This window comes from Oryzias latipes, chromosome 15, assembly GCF_053564925.1.
Source record: "Oryzias latipes strain Hd-rR chromosome 15, Olatipes_Hd-rR_3.1".
Classification (NCBI taxonomy): Eukaryota; Metazoa; Chordata; class Actinopteri; order Beloniformes; family Adrianichthyidae; genus Oryzias; species Oryzias latipes.
Window position 1 is genome coordinate 32,226,023 of NC_136251.1, and position 21,373 is coordinate 32,247,395.

Here is a 21,373-nt window from a genome sequence, read left to right on the forward strand (position 1 = left end):
GACTAAACAAAGGGCACCAATGAGAGTGTGCACACCGACGCGAAAAAACGCCACGCGTCAAAGCGTCAAAAAAACGCCTCGGGTTCGTTTTTTTTTTTTGACGCACCGCGTCAAAAACTACACGACCAATGAGAACGGCGCTTTTGCACACGTGTCTGGAGCTTCTGAAGTTACAGTAAAACACAACTTGGGGGCGCTCAAACACAAAACTGCCTTGCTGAGCACACATACCAGCGAAGAAGATAGACGCCAAGTAGCGTCTACACAGCCGCGAAGAAATAATGACGGACATTCTAAAATATCCCCGAACCAAGCACCAGTTGGAGCTACTGATGCTTGAAATATTCATGTTTTCTTTGTATGATTCTGACAAGCGTGTAAATACTTGCTCTCTTCTTCTGAGTGAAAAGCGACTTTAAGAAGCGTAAAGTTGCGCAGCGCCACCTTGTGTACAGGAGTATTTCTGTTTACATTAAGCGCCATCTAATGTCAGGGAATGAAATTGCATGTTCACTCGGCTCATCGTCAGCGAAAATCGCCTGGGTGTGAACACAAAAAACGTGGCGAAAAACGCTGGGGAATAACGCCTGGCGAATATTCGTCCCGGTGTGTACAGGCCTTAATGATGGCTCCTTTCACCTGCATGGAGGGCTCCTTTGACCGCATGTTGTCTGTTCACAGCAAAATCTTCCAAATGCAGCACGAGTCCTCTAATCAACTCCAGGCCTTTTATCTGTTTCACTCATAATGACATAACAAGGGAATTACCCACACCTGCCCATGCAATAACATGGAAGTCAATTGTCCAATTACTTAGGAGCCCATGAAATGAAGGGATTGTGTTTAAAAAATGTTTTAGTTTTTCACATTTTGTGCAATCTTTTTGTCTGCACTTCAATGGCATCTGAGTTGTTTTATTTCAAATTCACTGTGGTAATGTACAGAAACTAAATTAGAAAGAATGTATCTCTGTCCAAATATTTATGGTCCTTACTTTTACGTAAGGGTGTACTTTAGTGTGAGCAGGGGGGCGTGTCTGACCTTTTCCCTGGTGCCTCCCTACATGGCACACCTGATCCTCATCGTCACTGTCTTTAAAAGCCTGAACCTGTTACTTCTCCCTGCCGGATTACTACCTTTCAGTGGCTCCATGTGACTCTGGTTTTCTAGTTTAGCTCCCTGTCTGAGTTTCTTCCTTGTCCTGTGAGGAATAAACTGTTAACCTGCCCTCGGCTTCAGATTCTGCTTTGGGGTCCTACCACTCACCATAACAGTTTTGGTTTATCATTCATGCATTTATGACTCTTTCTATCTTTTCATCAATATAGTTCCTGCTCCACATATTCGTCACAGCGTTTCCGTCCGTCTACTCTGAGTCTTTTGATGTTATTTTTAATCTGGCGTGTTTTATGACTCTTCATTGTTTTAACCAATGTTTATGTGTTTATTCTATGTTCTAAGCATGCTGATGAGAGGAGTTCTGCACGTCAAATGATTGATTGAATAAGAAAGCAAATATAGGATCCAGAACCATAAAACAGACTAAAAGAATCTCATCGTCTGTCAATGTGGACCTAAAATGTTTGTTTTCAGACGTGACTCAACAGAAGTTCAGGATCTTCTTCACTAAGCCAAAGTCTGTTTAGGATCAAAACTGATGAAACTCCAAACAAACCTTTGTTTTCTGTTCTGTTTATGATAGAAAATGATGAATTGGCTCTTTTTTTTTCTGAAACTGTTACTGCTGAAGGTTCTGCAAACAATGAGAACCAGAGGCCCATGACAGCTATGAACACTAGGTGGCAGGAGAGATCCACATGAAGTACAGAAGAGTCCAGCTTTTCTGAAGCGGTTCTTTCTAAAGAAGTGAAGGTCTTCAGTTTAGTTTCCAGGTCTGAAAAACATAGACGATCAGCAGAGAGGAGGTCATCCCACAGATGTGAAGAAGCTCCGTCTGGCTCCTGAGCTCTTCCTCATCTCCTCCTCTTTCTCATCCAGAACCAATACCATTGCTTTTCCTCACACATTGAAGGTGTGACAGAGCCAATTTCAACTGTTCACTGAAAAACTACATTTCATGCACAAATGCACCTGACAGTTTCCGCTCATTTAAAAACAAATTATTATAATTTAGTCATTTAAAGTACTGCAGAAACAATTTTTTACTTTTAAGTCAGGGAGTGTTTGAGCTGACAATGAGGCTGTTGGAAAAACTGTGTTGGGTTCGGGTCTGTGTACACATGAGTGTAGACGTGGAGAGGGCTTGTAGTCACTGTTCTACATTTGCTCTCCAACTGCAGACTGGTACCGGTCCATGGGACAGTCAGTACCGGGCCTCAGAGAACTCTGTAATGAGCTGCAGGTGACGAGATGATGAGAAGCAGGTGAGGAGTAGTCACTGCGGAGGCACGCCCACGGAACCACAACATCCTCACCTGGAGGTTACCGCCCACTTACCTGGAGGTTACCGCCCACTCACCTACAAGTTACCGCCCCTCACCTGGAGGTTACCGCCCCTTCACCTGCAGATTACCGCCCACTTACCTGCAGGTTTCCACCAACTCACCTAGAGGTTACCTCCACCTCACCAGGGGCCTCATTTCTAAAGGTTGCGTACGCACAAACGAAGGCGTACGCCACTCTCTACGCAATAGTTGAGATTTATAAGAAGCAAACTTGAGGGGAAAATGTGCGGTCCTTCAAGCTCTGACCCAGGCGTACGCACAAAAACGGGTGAAATGAGAAACGGCGACACCGTCGGCAGATGTAAGAAACACGTGAAAGTGAAAATGACAATACTGCCTCTCAGAAATAACATGAAGACTTCACAGAGCAAGTCTGACAATTAACAGCTACACCAACACCCGTTTGATCGATCAGCAGTGAAACAAACAAAAAAACATCAAACGAAAATTACAACAGAAATTCAAATGAACACATATTTGCAGAAAGAAAAGTGAAATATGTTCTGCAATATTGGCATGTTGTGCAATTCATCCTCATAAATAATATAGTTAACAGAACAAAATAATGTACAAAACTGATTAGCCGCGTTTATAATGTGTCCGTCTGGAGGAGCAGATATAGATATAGGTGCAATTAGACAGACAGATGGATAGATAGAGAGAGATGCATTAATTGTCCACTGGGGAAAGTTGTTTTCATAGTAAAACATTTCTTCATAAGCTATGGAATTATGGCGTATGTCTCAACCATTCACAAAGCAACAAGAAATTACATTTGCGCTGAACAATTTCCCATTTCCTCGTGGATTATTACCGACATCTGTAGCTTGTCAGATGTAATTAAATGGAGGGAAATAAAATGCTCCATCACAATGCGTAATGACGCACAATGGCTGATCTTGCGCTCTTAGAAGATGTGGCAAATGGAAGACTTCGGAGTGAACGCATCTTTAGACAGCAAGGAGACTTGCTGGCAAACGAGGACGACTGGCTTATGAGCCGGTTCCGACTTCCTCTGCGAGCTTTTGGGGGGGTGTCACCCGGTGCATCTGGCGCGTCGGTGTCCCCCTGCGCCTCAGTCACCACTCCACTTAAAGGATTCCCCAATTATTGCCGCCAGTCTCTCATCAGGAGGTGTCAGCTCTGGTGCCCCCCCCCCCCCCCCCCACACCCGTGGCAGACACGGGTGTGTGTGTGTGGGGGGGGGGGGGTTCAGCGCTAGACGTTTTTTTGCCTTGACTTTGATGTCCGACCATTTCTTTTTTATTTAACCACGGTCAGAGGTTGTGAGGCTACAGCATTTACGGCGTCTGCCGCCGTCAGCCGCTCACTAAAAACTCTGCCCACCAACTCTCTGTGAAATACCCCTCTGCGGAGACTTTTATCATACATGCAGGCACCAACAACCTGAAACTGCAGCAATCAGAGACTCTGAAAATGGACTTCATCCACCTGATTCATACCATCCAACAGTTAAACATACACTGTATCGTATCTGGACCACTACCTGCACCCCGTTATGGAGACATCATGTTCTCACGCGTCCGTCAGCTTCACATTTGGTTAAAAACATACTGTCATTCCATAAGCATTCCATACGTTGATAACTTCACAACCTTTTACAATAGACCATACCTCTTTAAATCAGATGGTTTACACCCCAACAATAGTGGTTCCCGTCTTCTCAGCATGAACATTGATCTCACCCTCCGTTCTTTCAAAACCATATCCAGCTGACGGTTGAACCAGGACACCCACACCCCTGACTCATCATTCTCTGCCATACAGCATCACATACCAGTCCGCATCACCAATAGACATTCAAATCATTTGCATTCATATCCACGTGCCTCGCATATTTGTTGTCTCCGACCAATTCACACATCAGCCACAAAACCCATGACATGCACACATAAGATTGTACCCACAACCATCCCGTTCCCTGCCCTCCCGCTCCTTGCGCTCCCGCTCATCCCGTTCCCTGCCCTCCCGCTAAATTTATGTAGCCAGTTAACTAGAATCCACCAGACTCTAGTTAAAACTAGTTATAAGGGCCAAAGTTCGTTTCAGAGGAAGTGCAAATGATGAGAAGCAACATTAAGATGCAGAAAGAGTATATAGGTATTTATATTTGATTTACAACAGAAAATAAACAAGCAAAAAAACATAAATCAGTTCACTGCAGTGCATCTGCTGTCCATCCTCCAATAATGTTCATAAATCCAGTCCAAGAAGTTCAATGTAAGCAAAGTTCATTGCATTATCCATCATATCCACATATGGGGGTGTAGTGTAGATGCTTCCTACCGCCCAGTCCAATGTGTCCAGCTTGGAAAAGCCTGAATTCATAGCCGAACAGCCTCCATCCTCGGTGGAACCTGGCCAGTTCGCACGCTACTCGCTCGCATAGCACGTCTCATCACCCGCCTGCGTCTCATGCATGCAGTGACAGCCCCTTTGTCCGACTTCCGTCAACAAACTGACTGCGCATGCCCCTTTATAAAGCATAGTGCGAGAATCGCGCAAACTCTCGCGAGACCCTCATGTCATACCTGTGGATGGGGCGAAGCTGCAAAGCATGTCAGGGTTACACCCCCCCCAGCTGGACCACGACTGTCCCAGTCGCACCTGTGCTAAGGGTCAGCGATAATGGGGTCATCGCTGAGTGCAAGAGCTTCTGTGTAAACATCAGAAAGACTCTGAAACAAGCTCTGCACAACTGACACCAGGGGATTACCCAAAGCAGAATACTGAAAACGACTAGGCGGCTTGCGCATGCGACTCGACCTTCTCAGAAGTGCATCAGCATCATCTGAACAAGTAACAGGGCTCGGAACTGGACGCACATGTGACACAGACTGGGCTGACTGCTCACAGTCATCGCTGGAAGGGCCCGCGACATCCAGAGGGTGAACAGGGGCAGGCAGCTTATCGTCCTCCTCAGTGACTTGTGGTCCTAGAACCATATCCAAATCCTCTTCATCCCCATGTCCGTCCTCGGACGCATTATGAATCTGTGCTGCATCTGAACAAGGAGGATTACTAAACACAGCAGGTCCCACAACCAGAGTTTGCTGAGGAGGACTAACACAGCCCGATGTGGTGGAGGGAATGACATCTGCAGTAGTAGAGACCTCAGCTTGCTGGTCATGATCAGTCACATGTTTTATACTGAAACTCATCGGAAGGACAGTCCGTCCCGTAGGAATGATCACTTCATCATCCTCTTGCTCCTGATCTTCCGTTATATCAGGGGAAGACTGAAGTCGACTCTGGCTACGAGTATGCGGCCTCCGAAGGGTAGTACAGTTTGGGGCATTGTCCGAATAACAAGGAGGTAAAAATCCACAAGGGAGAAGCAAATCCCGGTGAAGCGTGCGAGTTGATCCCCCTCCAGATTCAGGTTGTACCACATATACTGGTAGGTCACCGGCACGACTAACAACCACATACACATCGTGCTCCCATCTGTCAGCAAGCTTATGTTTCCCACGGATTTTAACATTACGAACTAATACACGGTCTCCCACTTGCAGACTAGCAGGTTTCACATACTTGTCAAAAGAACTTTTATTCTTATCTGCAGACCTCCAAGCATTCTTTGAAGCAAGTTTATAACTCTCTTCTAGTCTGGCTTTTAAGTTCTTTACATAGTCTGTATGTGCTACAGTTGGAGGTTCCTTTATCGGTAACCCAAATGCTAAGTCTACGGGTAAGCGAGGTAACCGCCCAAAAAGGAGTTCGTATGGCGTGTACCCAGTTACATCATTCCGTGTGCAATTATATGCATGAACCAGAGGCTTGACATGCTCCTTCCACTTAACCTTTTGTTCATTATCGAGCGTGCCTAGCATGTTTAACAATGTCCGGTTAAAACGCTCTACCGGATTCCCTCTGGGATGATAGGGAGTTGTTCTGGATTTCTTGATGCCAGTCATGTCACAAAGCTCTCCAACTAACCTAGACTCGAAATCTGAGCCTTGGTCAGAATGCAGACGTTCTGGGATGCCATAATGCACTATGAAATCATTCCACAAACACTTTGCGACAGTCCTGGCTTTCTGATTCGGAGTTGGAATAGCGACAGCAAATTTGGTGAAATGGTCAGTTAATACTAAGATGTCCTTCGTATTACTGCTATCTGGCTCTAGAGATAGAAAGTCCATGCACAGGAGTTCCAATGGTCTGGTGGTGTGAATGTTAACAAGGGGTGCTGCTTTCTCAGGTAAAGATTTACGCCTTACACAGCGATTGCAAGTCTTGACATAATGCTCCACTGCGGCTGCCATTTTGGGCCAGAAAAACCTTTGCCGTACTAAGTCCAATGTCCGCTCAATCCCCATGTGACCCATATCATTATGGAGACTTTCAAGAACAACAGGGCGCAAATCTGGTGGCAGAACCAATTGGAGATGAGGTTTATCCTCTTCTTTCTTCTCCCGATAAAGGACTCCATTCACCAGCTTCAACTTACTCCATTCCCTCAGTAGCAAAGAGAGCTCAGGAAGAAGTCGATGTGCAACAGGCAGAACTTTCTCTCCCGCCTCAAGCTGCTGTATAACTTCTCTGATTGCTGGATCTGCATACTGTAATTCTTGTAGGTCAATGTCAGTCATGGACGGTACAATGTACAAGCCATGAGATGACTCCTCCTCAAAGGCTTCTGGAAAGACGTTAGTAGAGACTGTCATTGATTCAACCAATGCAACATCAATGCAAGCTGACGGAGGTAGACAACTTCTCAACAGAGCACCTTGACAGATTGCATCCACCACTTCAGGAGGTAATTCAGAGGGTCTGCTTGAATGAGATAGACGCTCTACAATACAATAGGCAGGATCCCACTCCCCATTCTGAAGTGATTCATTCAGTATGGGGGGATGAGGTCGCCGTGACAAAACATCTGCATCATTATTTTGCTTGCCAGATCTATACTGCAGCTTGAATGAGTACGTCGACAAGGCAGCCAACCACCGATGACTGGTGGCATCTAATTTCGCAGAGGTTAAGATGTAAGTGAGAGGATTGTTGTCAGTGATCACAGTAAAATGGGAACCATACAGATAGTCATGAAATTTTTCTGTGACACTCCATTTTAATGCTAAAAACTCCAGCTTGTGTGCAGGATAGTGAGATTCACTCTGGGAGAGTCCTCTGCTGGCATAAGCAATGACACGAAGCTGGCCCTCCTGTTCTTGATACAACACAGCCCCCAGTCCAGACAAACTTGCATCTGTGTGCAAAATATAGGGAAGCTTGGGGTTAGCAAATGCAAGAACAGGAGCCGATGTTAATTTGTCTATCACCGTTTCAAAAGATGTTTGGCAAGCAGGAGTCCATCTGTCTCCAAACGGTTGTTTTGAATCTGTGTACTTTGATGCAGTCTTCTTGCTCTTGTCAGTCCGGCGGCTAGGTTCATAGCCACGAGTAAGATGATTAAGTGGTCCTACTATTGTGGCATAGCTTTTGATGAACCGCCGATAATATCCGGCAAAACCTAAAAATGATCTTAGTTCTTTCAGATTTCGGGGTACTGGCCAGGATTTTAAAGTGGACACTTTCTCTGGGTCTGTTTCAACACCGCGTTCTGACACCACATGTCCCAAGTAGCGCACGCTTGACTGAAAGAACCTGCACTTATCTGGAGAGAGTTTTAATCCAAACTCTTTTAATCTTTTCAACACTTTCAACAGGCGTTCTTCATGCTCTTCCAGGGTGGCAGAAAAAACAATGATATCATCTAGGAAAACAAGAACTTCCCTGAGGTTCAAATCTCCCATGCACTTCTCCATTAATCTTTGGAATGTGCTTGGAGCATTCGTCACCCCCTGAGGCATGCGGTTCCATTCCCAAAAACCCAATGGAGTCACAAAGGCAGTCTTGGCTCTGTCTTTTTCATCCATTTCTATTTGGTAATACCCGGACTTCAAGTCAAGAACTGTAAACCATTTTGACCCAGTTAATGCTGAAAAGGATTCCTCGAGGTTTGGCAGGGCATAGGCATCCTTTATAGTTTGTAAGTTTAGTTTTCTATAATCGATGCACAAGCGCACATCTCCGTTCCGCTTCCGAACAACAACAATTGGGGAGGAAAATGAAGATTCAGACTCCCTAATTACGCCAGCCTTTAGCAGATCTTGTATGTGTTTCCGCACAGCTTCTATGTCATTCGGATGTATGGGTCTGGCTCGATGCTTGAATGGTGTCGGGTCATGGAGATGAATCTGATGTTTTATTTGGTTTGTACAACCAAAATCTAGGTCATGGTGGGAGAACACATCAGACATTTGGGTGAGCTTATTTTTTACTCGCTCTTTCCAGTCAATAGGAATGGGCGAGTCTCCAAAATTAAAGTGTAATTTCCCTCTCCCCTTCTCGTCCAGGGAGACATCCCTCGTTTGATGACTCAAGATGGTTGGCGATGCCCCTATACTGGCTATAACGGCAAAAGGGGGAATGGTAACATCTTGTTTAGACTCATTTTTCACAATAACAGGAACCTTATTGGGAGACTGTGTTGAGACTGTGACCAGGCAACTCTGCACATACAGCTTCCCAGGAAGTACAGATCCTGAGTGGTCAATTACAGCCCACTGACCTGACAGCTGTCCATTTAATTGTGCAGTGCCCTCTAGAACAACAGTACGGCCAGCGGGAACAGAAACTGGAGCCTGACTTAATAACTTCACAACTCCAGAAGAGCCTGCATGGTTCTGCTGATGGTTGATCTGTAGCAACTTCAGAACAGCTCGATATTTTGGAATAGTGGGCAGGGAGAAAACATCACTATTACGACCCAAGTCATACAAAGATTCCAATGTATTCATTCCCACTAAAACAGGTGTGTGGCTGTGGGGCTTTGCATCTGGGACCACAAGTGCTAGAGTTGGCATATCAATCTCAGACCCTAAAAAATCTTTGGGAAACGTTATTGTCAACTCCACATATCCCAAATATGGTACTAAATGTCCAGCTGCACCTTCGACCTGTAATAAGTCAAAAAGCGGACGAATTTGTTGATCATGGAGAAACTGATTAAAGAAGGAAACTGAAACTGTGGTGACCTGAGAACCAGTGTCCAAAAGGCAATTATGGTTTTGTTGTGCTATTTTAAGGATAGCGGTGCATTTAGAACCAACGAGCCCTTTTGGCATTTTCTTTATAAGCTTTGCTTGTAACAGTTTCCCACACCGGACGATCCTCTTCTTGGGACAGTTTGGGTCCCGTTTGGCTCCTGTTTGTCCCTCAACCGAAGCCGGACTCAGTTTAAATGATTGTAAGTGGAACTGTTGTATTGTTTTTTTCCAAATAATTTCTTTTTATGGGCAACCAAAGCAGAATTTGGCTCATTCTTACACTGGGGACGGATGTGTCCATCTTCACCACACCGGAAACAAAAGCCTGGTTTCTGTGGAAATGGCATGGGATGCCGAAGAGGGTTTGTGTGGTGCTTTTCTTTTGCTGGTGGTCTGTTGTGGGCTGTTGCCGGTGGATGAGAGGCTGATTTGGGTTGTCCGTGAGTCAGCATAGCTAGCTGCCGCTGTATGTCTGCTAGCTGATGAGCAAGCTGTTGGGTGATATTGGTCAGTTTAGCCACTGCTCCCCCATCATTATTGTCTGTTCGCACATACTGGGGATGATTAGTAACTTTTTGTCGAGTAACACCCAGATGCTGTTTCATCCGAAGGGTCTTTGTCGCTTCTCTGTCCTCTTCGGTGCGTAACAGCAACAACAGCTCTGCAAAAGTAGGAGGTTGAGTTTTCTTTTGTTTAAGTTGGAGTTCTGTTATCAACCCATCATCCCAACATCCACGACAGAACTGATTTAGTAAATGGCGACTACTATCAGACTCCTTGACTCCACCTCTTTTTATAGCAGCATTTAAAGCAACTTGAAGGCGTTGGAGGTAAGCTGATGCTTTTTCTCCGGTGTCTTGATAGGTGTCCATAAACTTGGCAAATAGTTCATCCCCATCCTGAACGGCACCATATGCAGAGTCAAGAGTGGCTAAATACACCATTGGCATTGTATTAGGACCGAGATGTTTAACCATATCTGCTGCAGGTGGCAAAAGGCTTTCAACAATCCGCCTGGAACGCTGAAGATCAGACACAGCTGGGTCTCCCAACAGTAGCTCTACTCCTGACCGCCAGGTCTCATAATCAGATTCGTTTGACGGTCTGGGTATCCTACCCGAAAACACCCTTAGCCTCTGATGGTGCACTGCAACCTCTTCGTTCTTTACAATATGCTCTACAATGTAGCGCTGGACTTCAGAAGGCTGAACTTCTATATTAGGATTGGATTTTTCCTTGCTGGAGGTTAACAGGGGGTCTGGTGCTGGTTGATGCGGCTTGCATTCCGGTTTGACACTAAAAGTCTCTGGAACAGGTGAAAGTGGGGTGAATAAAGAGTCTTTAGCAGATGGGAGAAGCAGAGTAGGCTCTGCATGCGGGGTTTGTTCCTCTTCTTCCTTGGTAGCTGGACCCAGCTCTGTGACAGCCAACCCAACCTGAGCCAACATATGCGCCAGCATGTCCTTATATTCAACACCCGTAAGTTTGGCTGTGTTTTGTAACTCAGACAAGTATGATTTTGTTTTAGTTTTAGAAAAATGCTCGGTGAAAATCGTAGCGAGTTCAGATATATAAAATTTAAGTTCATGTTCGGTTGAAAGAAATGTATATGGTAATATAGGACGCAGTGCACTAACAGCACTCCCATTGTTAAATTCTACAACAAGCGCATCATTAAACTCAGAATCTGCATCACTAATGGTCTCTATCCTGTTAATAGAGCCATAGGGTCGCACAAAATCAATCAGTTCATCATATGCAGGTTTTATAATGCCTTCAACTAAAATAGCATTTGGCAACTTAATACCAAGATCCAAAAACACATTCATGGTTATTCTTGATACTCAGAGAGAGAGAAAAAAAAAAAATACAAACAAATTCATAACACTAACCACCATGCACTTCCTCCTAGCTAGCTCGCCAATTTATGTAGCCAGTTAACTAGAATCCACCAGACTCTAGTTAAAACTAGTTATAAGGGCCAAAGTTCGTTTCAGAGGAAGTGCAAATGATGAGAAGCAACATTAAGATGCAGAAAGTGTATATAGGTATTTATATTTGATTTACAACAGAAAATAAACAAGCAAAAAAACATAAATCAGTTCACTGCAGTGCATCTGCTGTCCATCCTCCAATAATGTTCATAAATCCAGTCCAAGAAGTTCAATGTAAGCAAAGTTCATTGCATTATCCATCATATCCACATATGGGGGTGTAGTGTAGATGCTTCCTACCGCCCAGTCCAATGTTTCCAGCTTGGAAAAGCCTGAATTCATAGCCGAACAGCCTCCATCCTCGGTGGAACCTGGCCAGTTCGCACGCTACTCGCTCGCATAGCACGTCTCATCACCCGCCTGCGTCTCATGCATGCAGTGACAGCCCCTTTGTCCGACTTCCGTCAACAAACTGACTGCGCATGCCCCTTTATAAAGCATAGTGCGAGAATCGCGCAAACTCTCGCGAGACCCTCATGTCATACCTGTGGATGGGGCGAAGCTGCAAAGCATGTCAGGGTTACAATGGCTCTTTTAAATGTCAGATCACTTTTAAATAAGTCTTTTATCATTAATGATCTGATTTTAGACCATGATTTAACCTGTTTGTTTTTAACTGAAACCTGGCTTGGCTCTGATGCACCAGCTATTCTCACTGAGGCTTCTCCACCTAATTTTAACTTTTTATTTTCAATCACGGGAGGAAAGAAAGGTGGAGGTACAGCATCGATTGCTCACAAAAGAATTTTATCTGAAAATATTTTACTCGGTAAATATTGTTCATTCGAGCATCATGCTTTTCTTTTTGGAGACCCACCTGTTTTAACTGTCACAGTATACAGACCACCAACCCCTCCTTCCTGTTTTATCGAAGAATTTTCGGAACTTTTATCATCTCTTCATATTAGGTACAATAGGATTTTAATTACTGGTGATTTTAATTTGCATGTTGACAATTGTAATGATATCTATGCCTGCGAGTTTTTAAATCTTCTAAACAGCATGGACTTTCAGCAGCATGTCACACAGCCAACTCACAACAGAGGACACACCCTGGACCTGGTCATTACCTATGGTCTGTCCACTGGGGTGTCCTCTGTTGTTGACATAGCCACCTCAGACCATTACTGTGTGTTTTTTACTGTCACCAGTGAAATCCAGCAGGAAGCCTCAGTGAGAACTGTGAGGAAACGGTATTTAACTCCTGAAGTGGCTGCAAGTTTTATTGATGTTTTTAAGCAAACTCCTGCTCAGATTTTACCTGCACCCTGTGATTTTATTGTTGATCATTTTAATAACAGACTTCAGTCTTCCATAGATGCAGTGGCTCCATTCAAAGCGAAAACAATAAGAGCCACTCCTAAAATGCCATGGAAGACTGACGACATTAAGGGTCTGAAGCAGAACTGCAGGAGAGCAGAGAGGAGATACAGGAAGACAAAATTAATAATTCACAAAGACATTTTTAAAGAACAACTCAAAATCTACAATAACTCAGTTAAACGGGCCACAACCTCCTATTTTTCAAAAATCATTTCAGAAAATAAAAACAACCCCAAATTTCTTTTTAAAACCATTGATATTTTAATAAACAAAGACTTCAACAAGTCCTCCATGCCATCATCTAATGCTGCATGTGAGGACTTCGCAGACCACTTCATGGGTAAAATCAATGCTATAAGATCAAACATTTCATCCATGCAAAACACGGATCTTAACAGACCTCCAGCATTGATTTTACCAGAAGAAACACTGGGGAGTTTTGTCCTGGTTGATGCAGAGATGCTTGGTCGAGTTGTATCCCAAGTAAACACTACAACCTGCCTTTTAGATCCCATTCCCACTTCACTTTTTAAAACATTTTATGGATTCTTTGAGTCAGAGCTTTTAAATATAGTAAATTGCTCTCTTCAGACGGGGGTCTTCCCCTCTGCCTGTAAGACGGCGGTGGTGAGGCCCCTTCTGAAGAAGAGTCAATTAGATCCAAAAAATCTGGATAACTATAGACCCGTATCCAACTTACCATTTTTAAGTAAAATAATAGAAAAAAGTGTCGCTACTCAACTGCATGAGTTTTTAAATGCCCAAAAAATTTTAGAAAAATATCAGTCTGGTTTTAGGAAAAACCATAGTACAGAGACGGCTCTTTTAAAGATCGTTAATGATCTTAGATTAAACTACGACTCACAGAAACTTTCTGTTCTGGTGCTGCTGGATCTTAGTGCCGCTTTTGATACAGTAGATCACCAGATTTTATTAGACAGACTTAGTAGTCTAGTGGGCCTTTCTGGAAATGTTCTTAAGTGGTTTTACTCTTACCTGACAGATCGACACTTTTATGTAAGTATGGATACGTGCTCTTCAAGAATCCACGAAATAAGCTGTGGGGTTCCCCAGGGGTCGATTTTAGGGCCAATACTTTTTAATTTGTATATGTTGCCTCTTGGGGAGGTCATCAGGAGACATGGCGTTGACTTTCACAGCTATGCTGATGACACACAGCTTTACATCGCCGTGTCTCCTGATGACCTGGAACCTGTCAACACTCTTTTAAACTGCATTTTAGATATAAAGTTGTGGATGGCAGAAAATTTCTTAAAGCTCAACCAGGACAAAACTGAAGTTTTAATCATCGGTTCTGAAGACAAGAGAGAGATGATTTTACCACATCTTCATAATTTTAAACCTTCTCAATGTGTGAGAAACCTGGGCGTACTTTTTGACTCTGAGCTAAATTTTATCCCACACATTAAAAATGTCGTTAAGACAGGATTTTATCATCTTAAAAACATTGCCAGAGTCCGCCCGTTCCTCTCTCTTGCCAGCACAGAAGTGCTAATGCATGCTTTTATTTTCAGTCGTTTAGATTATTGTAATGCCCTGCTCTCTGGTTTACCCAAAAAGTCTCTTTCAAACTTACAACTTCTACAGAACTCAGCGGCACGAGTTCTGACGAGGACCAGGGGGCGGGAACACATTACACCGGTTTTAAAATCGCTGCATTGGCTCCCTGTGCGTTTCAGGATTGATTTTAAAGTTCTTTTAATGGTTTATAAATGTTTTTTTGGTCTTGGGCCTTCTTATTTAAATGATATTCTTTTAAAATATGAGCCCTCGCGGACCCTGAGGTCCTCCGGTGCTGGCCTCTTAGTTGTTCCCAAGGTGAGGACCAAAACTTATGGTGAGGCTTCGTTCTGCCATTACGGTCCTCGCCTGTGGAACGGCCTGCCAGAGGGCCTCAGGGCCGCAGAGACAGTAGAGGTTTTTAAGAAGAGGCTCAAGACCCACCTTTATAATTTAGCTTTTAGTTGATTTTAACTGCTAATTTATTCTATTAGTTTTAGTATAGGCTATTTTATTTATGTATTTATTTTAATTTTATGCATCTTATTTTCAATTTTATGGTTGTTTTTTTTTCTTTTTTATGTTTTTAATTTTAGCATCTTATGATTTTAGCCCCAGTGTTTCTTGAGGGGATCTTTTCCTCCAGGGCTTGCCGGCTTGGTCAGCGGTTGTTGCTGCAGTTGTTGCCCTTGCTGGGGCGGCTGGGGTCTAATTTTACAGCTTTTGGCTGTGAGGGGGACCCCAGTGTTGTCCCGGTCTGGGTGGGCACTGTGGCGATGTTCCGGTGGCCGGGCTGGCTCCTGGTATGAAAGGATTCCCAGATACTGTTTCCTCACAGCAGAGCTAAGCCATACTTGTTTATTTATTTATTTATTTATTTATTCTTTTACAGTTACATAGTCATATTTCATTGTACGTGGGAAACCATGGGTCATGTGGTTTAATGGAGGGGAGTGGGAAGGGTGAAGGGTGGGTTGGGGTTTTTATTGTAATGTTGTGTGTTTACTGTTTTTAGTGTTAAAGCGCTTCGAGCTTGTCGTGGGTCCCACCAGGGAATGATTGGGCAGAGGCGCCAAGGTGAAAGTATTCTTGACTTTAATGCAAGAACAGAGCACACCAATTGCTCCACAAAGGTTAACCAACATAGACTTCTCCAATCCAACACTCCAAATTCTCCTCTCAGACTCTCCAACTTCTCCACTCAGACTCCCACACCGACAGCTGTATCTGGTTCTCTTTTAAGTGGTAAGCCCCTCCTCCTGGGCGTTGCTCTCCATCAGTCCAAAGAGAAAACAGGGAGAAGTGTTTGCATTGTTCAACAACATAAATAAACATACAGAAATAAACAGTTTCATTCAACTAAACATTCTGTGTCGTGTACAGAAAAATAACAATTCTTCTTTCTCTTTCGGCTTTTCCCATCAGGGGTCGCCACAGCGAATCATCCTTTTCCACCTCACTCTATCATGAACATCTTCTACCCTAACGTTAGCCAACTTCATGTCCTCTGTTAAGACATCCATATATCTCCTCTTTGGCCGTCCTCTTGCCCTCCGGCCAGGCAGCTCCATCTCCAACATCCTTCTACCAATATATCCACTATCCCTCCTCTGAACATGTCCAAACCATCTCAGTCTGGCTTCTCTGACTTTGTCGCTAACACAGGCAACATGAGCCGTCCCTCTGATGTACTCGTTCCTTATCCTGTCTAACCTGGTCACTCCTAAGGAGAACCTCAACATCTTCATCTCTGCTACCTCCATCTCAGCCTCTTGTCTCTGTCTCACTGCTACCGTCTCTAACCCATAGAGCAGAGCTGGTCTCACCACTGTCTTGTACACCTTTCCTTTGAGTCTTGCTGGCACTCTTCTGTCACACAACACTCCTGACACTTTCCTCCAACCGCTCCAACCTGCCTGCACTCGCCTCTTCACCTCTTTTCCACAATCCCCATCACACTGAACTGTTGACCCCAAGTACTTAAACTCCTGCACCTTCTTCACCTCAGCCCCCTGTAGCCTAACGCTTCTACCTTGATCCCTCTCGTTCAGACACATGTATTCTGTCTTACTACGACTGACTTTCATGCCTCTTCTTTCCAGAGCAAACCTCCACCTCTCTAGCTGTTCCTCCACCTGCTCTCTACTCTCACTGCAAATTACAATGTCATCCGCAAACATCATTGTCCAGGGAGATTCCTGTCTTACCTCGTCTGTCAGCCTGTCCATCAGCATAGCAAACAAAAAAGGACTCAAAGCTGATCCTTGGTGTAGTCCCACCTCCACCTTGAACTCCTCTGTCTGACCTACAGCACATCTCACCACCGTCATACTTCTCTCATACATGTCCTGAACTACTCTGACATACTTCTCTGCCACTCCAGACGACCTCATACAGTACCACAGCTCCTCCCTCGGCACCCTGTCATACGCCTTCTCTAAATCTACGAACACACAATGCAGCTCCTTCTGACCTTCTCTGTACTTTTCCATCAACATTCTCAAAGCAAAAATGGCATCAGTGGTGCTCTTACGGGGCATGAAACCATACTGCTGCTCACAAATCTCCACCTTCTTCCTAAGCCTGGCTTCCACTACTCTTTCCCACAGCTTCATTGTGTGGCTCATCAACTTTATTCCTCTATAGTTGCTGCAGTTCTGCGTGTCACCCTTGTTTTTAAAGATCGGGACCAGAACGCTTCTCCTCCATTCCTCAGGCATCTTCTCACTCTCTAAAATCCTATTGAACAACCTTGTTAGAAATTCCACTGCTGTCTCTCCTAGGCACTTCCATACCTCCACAGGTAGGTCATCAGGACCAACGGCCTTTCCGCTCTTCATCCTTTTCAGAGCCTTCCTAACCTCATCCTTTCCAATCTCTGCTACTTCCTGCTCCACAACAACCACATCTTCCTCCCTTCTTTCCCTGTCATTTTCCTCGTTCATCAGCTCCTCAAAATACTCCTTCCATCTTTTCTGTACACTCTCTTGGGTTGTTAGCACCTTTCCATCTCTGTCCTTAATCACCCTTATCTGTTGCACGTCCTTCCCATCTCTGTCTCTCTGTCTGGCTAGCCTGTACAAGTCCTTCTCTCCTTCCTTTGTGTCTAACCTGTCATAAAGCTCATCGTAAGCTTTCTGTTTGGCCTTTGCCACCTCTCCCTTCACTCTACGCTGCGCTTCCTTGTACTCCTGTCTACCTTCCTCAGTCCTTTCTACATCCCACTTCCTTTTAGCCAACCTCTTCCTCTGGACGCATTCCTGTACTTCCTCATTCCACCACCAAGTCTCTTTACCGTCTTTCCTCTTTCCAGATGACACACCTAGCACCTTCCTACCTGTTTCCCTGATAATCTCTGCTGTAGTTTCCCAGTCCTCTGGAAGCTCATCCTGACCACCCAGGACCTGCCTCAACTTCTGCCTAAATTCCTCACAAGTTTCTTCATTCTGTAGCTTCCACCACTTGGTCTTCTTTTCTGTTTTCCCTATCTTCTTCTTCCTGACCTCCAGAGTCATCTTACACACCACCATGCGGTGCTGTCTGGCTACACTCTCTCCTACCACCACTTTGCAGTCATTAACCTCTCTCAAATGACCTCGTCTACATAGGATGTAGTCCACCTGAGTACTCCTACCTCCACTTCTGTATGTCACTCTATGTTCCTCTCTCTTCTGGAAGTAAGTGTTGACTACAGCCATTTCCATCCTCTTCGCAAAGTCCACCACCATCTGTCCCTCCAGATTCCTTTCCTTCACACCAAACCTGCCCATCACCTCCTCATCACCTCTGTTGCCCTCACCAACATGCCCATTAAAGTCTGCTCCAATAACAACTCTCTCTCCTCTGGGAAAACTCTCTATGACCTCATCCAACTCACTCCAGAATCTCTCCTTCACTTCTAACTCACAGCCAACCTGTGGCGCATACCCACTGACTACATTCACCATCACCCCTTCAATTTCTAACTTTAAGCTCATCATCCTGTCTGAGACTCTTTTCACCTCTAGAACACTGTTTACAAACTCCCCCTTCAGAATCACTCCTACCCCGTTTCTCTTCCTATCAACACCATGATAGAACAGTTTGTATCCTCCTCCAATACTACGTGCCTTGCTGCCCTTCCACCTTGTCTCCTGCACACACAGTACATCTACCTTCCTTCTCTCCATCATGTCTGCCAGCTCTCTGCCTTTCCCTGTCATTGTGCCAACGTTAAGAGTCCCTATTCTCAAACCTATGTTCCTGCCTTTTCCCTTCTCTCTCTGGCAACGGACCCTTCTGCCTCCCCTCTTTCTTCCACCAACAGTAGTCAAATTTCCACCGACACCCTGTAGGTTAACAGCATCGGTGGCGGTCGTTGTTAACCCGGGCCTCGACCGATCCGGTATGTCTAAAGTGTTGTGGATGATTCGCATGGTTATTTTGGCAATTTTTACGCCGGATGCCCTTCCTGACGCAACCCTCTCTATTTATCCGGGCTTGGGACCGGCACAGAAGTTACTGGCTTGCAACCCCTGTGGCTAGATACAGAAACATAACAATAATCAATAAAAATAAATACAAACAGTGACCGATGCGTCACATGACCCAGGGTGTCCCTGACCACTTCCGGGTTACCGGGTTACTTCCAGGTAAACAAACCAACGTTAATGTTGGCGTCATGTGTGCTTCGTGTTAATGTATGCATGGGGATGGTGAGTCGGCAACCTAGTGTGCACCCAGGGCTACCTGCAGAGGGATAGGGACGGAATGAAAAGGGTAAGCTGATGTAAATGACGTGTTACCGGGTCCGAGCGTGCGCGTCTATGCGCACGTGTGTGTGTGTGCTAGCGTGTGTGCATGCGTGTGCGCCTGCAGCGGCAGCTGACGGTTCTACACCGTCACATCATCCCCCTCCTCTGGGAGATTGGCGATGTGCGGCAATCTGGACAGGAAATCTGCCACTATGTTTTGTTTTCCGGGACGGTGACGTACGTTAAATTTGTACGGCTGAAGCGCCAGATACCAGCGCGTAAGCCGGTTGTGGTGGTCCTTCATGGTATTTATCCATGTCAGGGCCCTGTGGTCTGTCTCAAGGTCGAATTCTCTGCCAAGTAAGTAGTACCTCAAGCTATCCAACGCCCACTTAATGGCAAGTCCTTCCTTCTCCACAGTGGACTACCTTGTCTCTCTCGGCTGCAGTTTCCGACTGAGGTACAGGACTGGTCGCTCTTCACCTGGGTCTCCCTGAGCCAGGACAGCACCAAGTCCGACTGCTGAGGCATCCACTTGGACGAGGAACCTTTGATCAAAGTTAGGACTCTTGAGAACAGGACAGGAACACAATTTATTTTTCAATGCTTGGAAAGCCTGTTCACACTCATCTGTCCAGGTCACGGGGTTTTTCTGCCTCTTCTCTGTAAGGGCAGTGAGAGGAGCTGCCATGGTGGCGAACTGATGGACAAACCGCCGGTACCATCCAGCTAACCCCAGGAAGGAGCGTACCTCTTTCTTGGTGCGTGGTCGAGGGCAATTGCGGATAACTTCAACTTTATCCACCTGCGGACGCACCTCACCACCTCCCAGCAGGTACCCCAGGTAACAAGTTTCCTTCCGGGCCCACTCACACTTGCTCACGTTTAAGGTCAGGCCTGCATTTTGTAGTTTCCTCAGGACCAGACGCAGGTGATCTAGGTGTTGCTCCCAGGTGTGACTGTAGATCACCACGTCATCCAAATAGGCTGCACTACAGTGGTTACATCCCTGCAGCACCCTGTCCATCAGCCGTTGGAACGTGGCTGGTGCTCCATGCAGACCAAAAGGCATAACTGTAAACTGAAACAGTCCAGCAGGTGTTTTGAACGCCGTGTATGGTCGACAGGTGTTGCTGAGAGGTACTTGCCAGTAACCCTTGCATAGGTCAAGAGTGGTGATGAAATTAGCAGCCCCGATCTTCTCCAGCAGGTCGTCAATCCTCGGCATTGGATATGCGTCGAACTCCGAAACTGCGTTCAGCTTCCTGAAGTCGATGCATATCCGCAGTGAGTCGTCTTTTTTGGGAACGATCACCACCGGACTGCTCCACTCTGAGTTGGACGGCTCGATGACACCTAGCTCCAGCATCTTCCTCACCTCATCGTTCAGCCTTCCCACCAACTTCTGTGGTACCCGATAAGGCCGTTGCCGGATTGGTCGTCCATCTTTGAGCCGTATGGAATGGCTAATGAGTGTAGTTCTTCCTGGCTGTGCAGAAAAAAGAGATGGCGTTTCACGAAATAAGTCCATTATCTGTGTAGTCTGTTCCGGAGGTAAATGTGACAGAGACGGAGGGGTTGAGTGAGTCAGTGCTCCCAGATCAGAGTCCAAGTCTTCCTCAGTCTTCACAGCTCTGACTAGCAAAGACTTCTCTGTTGGATGGTTAGCACCTTCCTTCCACTCTTTAAGTAGATTCACATGGTATGTCTGCTTTTCTTTCTTTTTGTCAGGATGGTGCACCTCATAGGTGACAGGTCCCATCCTGCGGAGAATGGTGTATGGCCCTTGCCACTTTGCCAGTAGTTTGCTGGTACAAGAGGGAAGAAGTAGCAGAACCTTCTGACCTGGTAGGAGTTCACGGTGACGGGCCTGCTGGTCGTACCACGTCTTCCGACTCCTTTGGGCCTCTCGTTGGTTGACTTCTGCCTCTTCCCTGTACTTTGCCAACCGTTCTCTCATCTCCAGGACAAACTGGATCACACCCCTTTCTGAGGTCTTTGTGGATTTGGCCTCCCAGCTCTTCTTGAGGAGATCCAGTGGGCCTTGGACATCCCAGCCATAGAGGAGTTCGAATGGTGAGAAGCCTGTTGAAGCTTGTGGGACTTCCCTATAAGCAAACAACAGGAATGGTAGCCAACGATCCCAGTCCTTCCCTGTGTCACTCACGAACTTCTGCAGCATCCTCTTCAGGGTCTGGTTGAAACGTTCCACCAAGCCATTGGTCTGTGGGTGGTACGGTGTCGCAGTGAGTCGTCTTTTT

General features: G+C 45.5%; 1 long non-coding RNA gene across 1 annotated transcript; it reads left to right on the plus strand.

Annotated features, from left to right (window-relative positions):
- The first annotated feature begins 19,002 nt into the window (after positions 1 to 19,002).
- On the plus strand, positions 19,003 to 20,232 carry LOC144984173 (uncharacterized). The gene is made up of 4 exons (XR_013647863.1): positions 19,003 to 19,472; positions 19,561 to 19,671; positions 19,751 to 19,956; positions 20,023 to 20,232. It is a non-coding gene; the product is annotated as an uncharacterized LOC144984173 (long non-coding RNA).
- Positions 20,233 to 21,373: the final 1,141 nt, after the last annotated feature.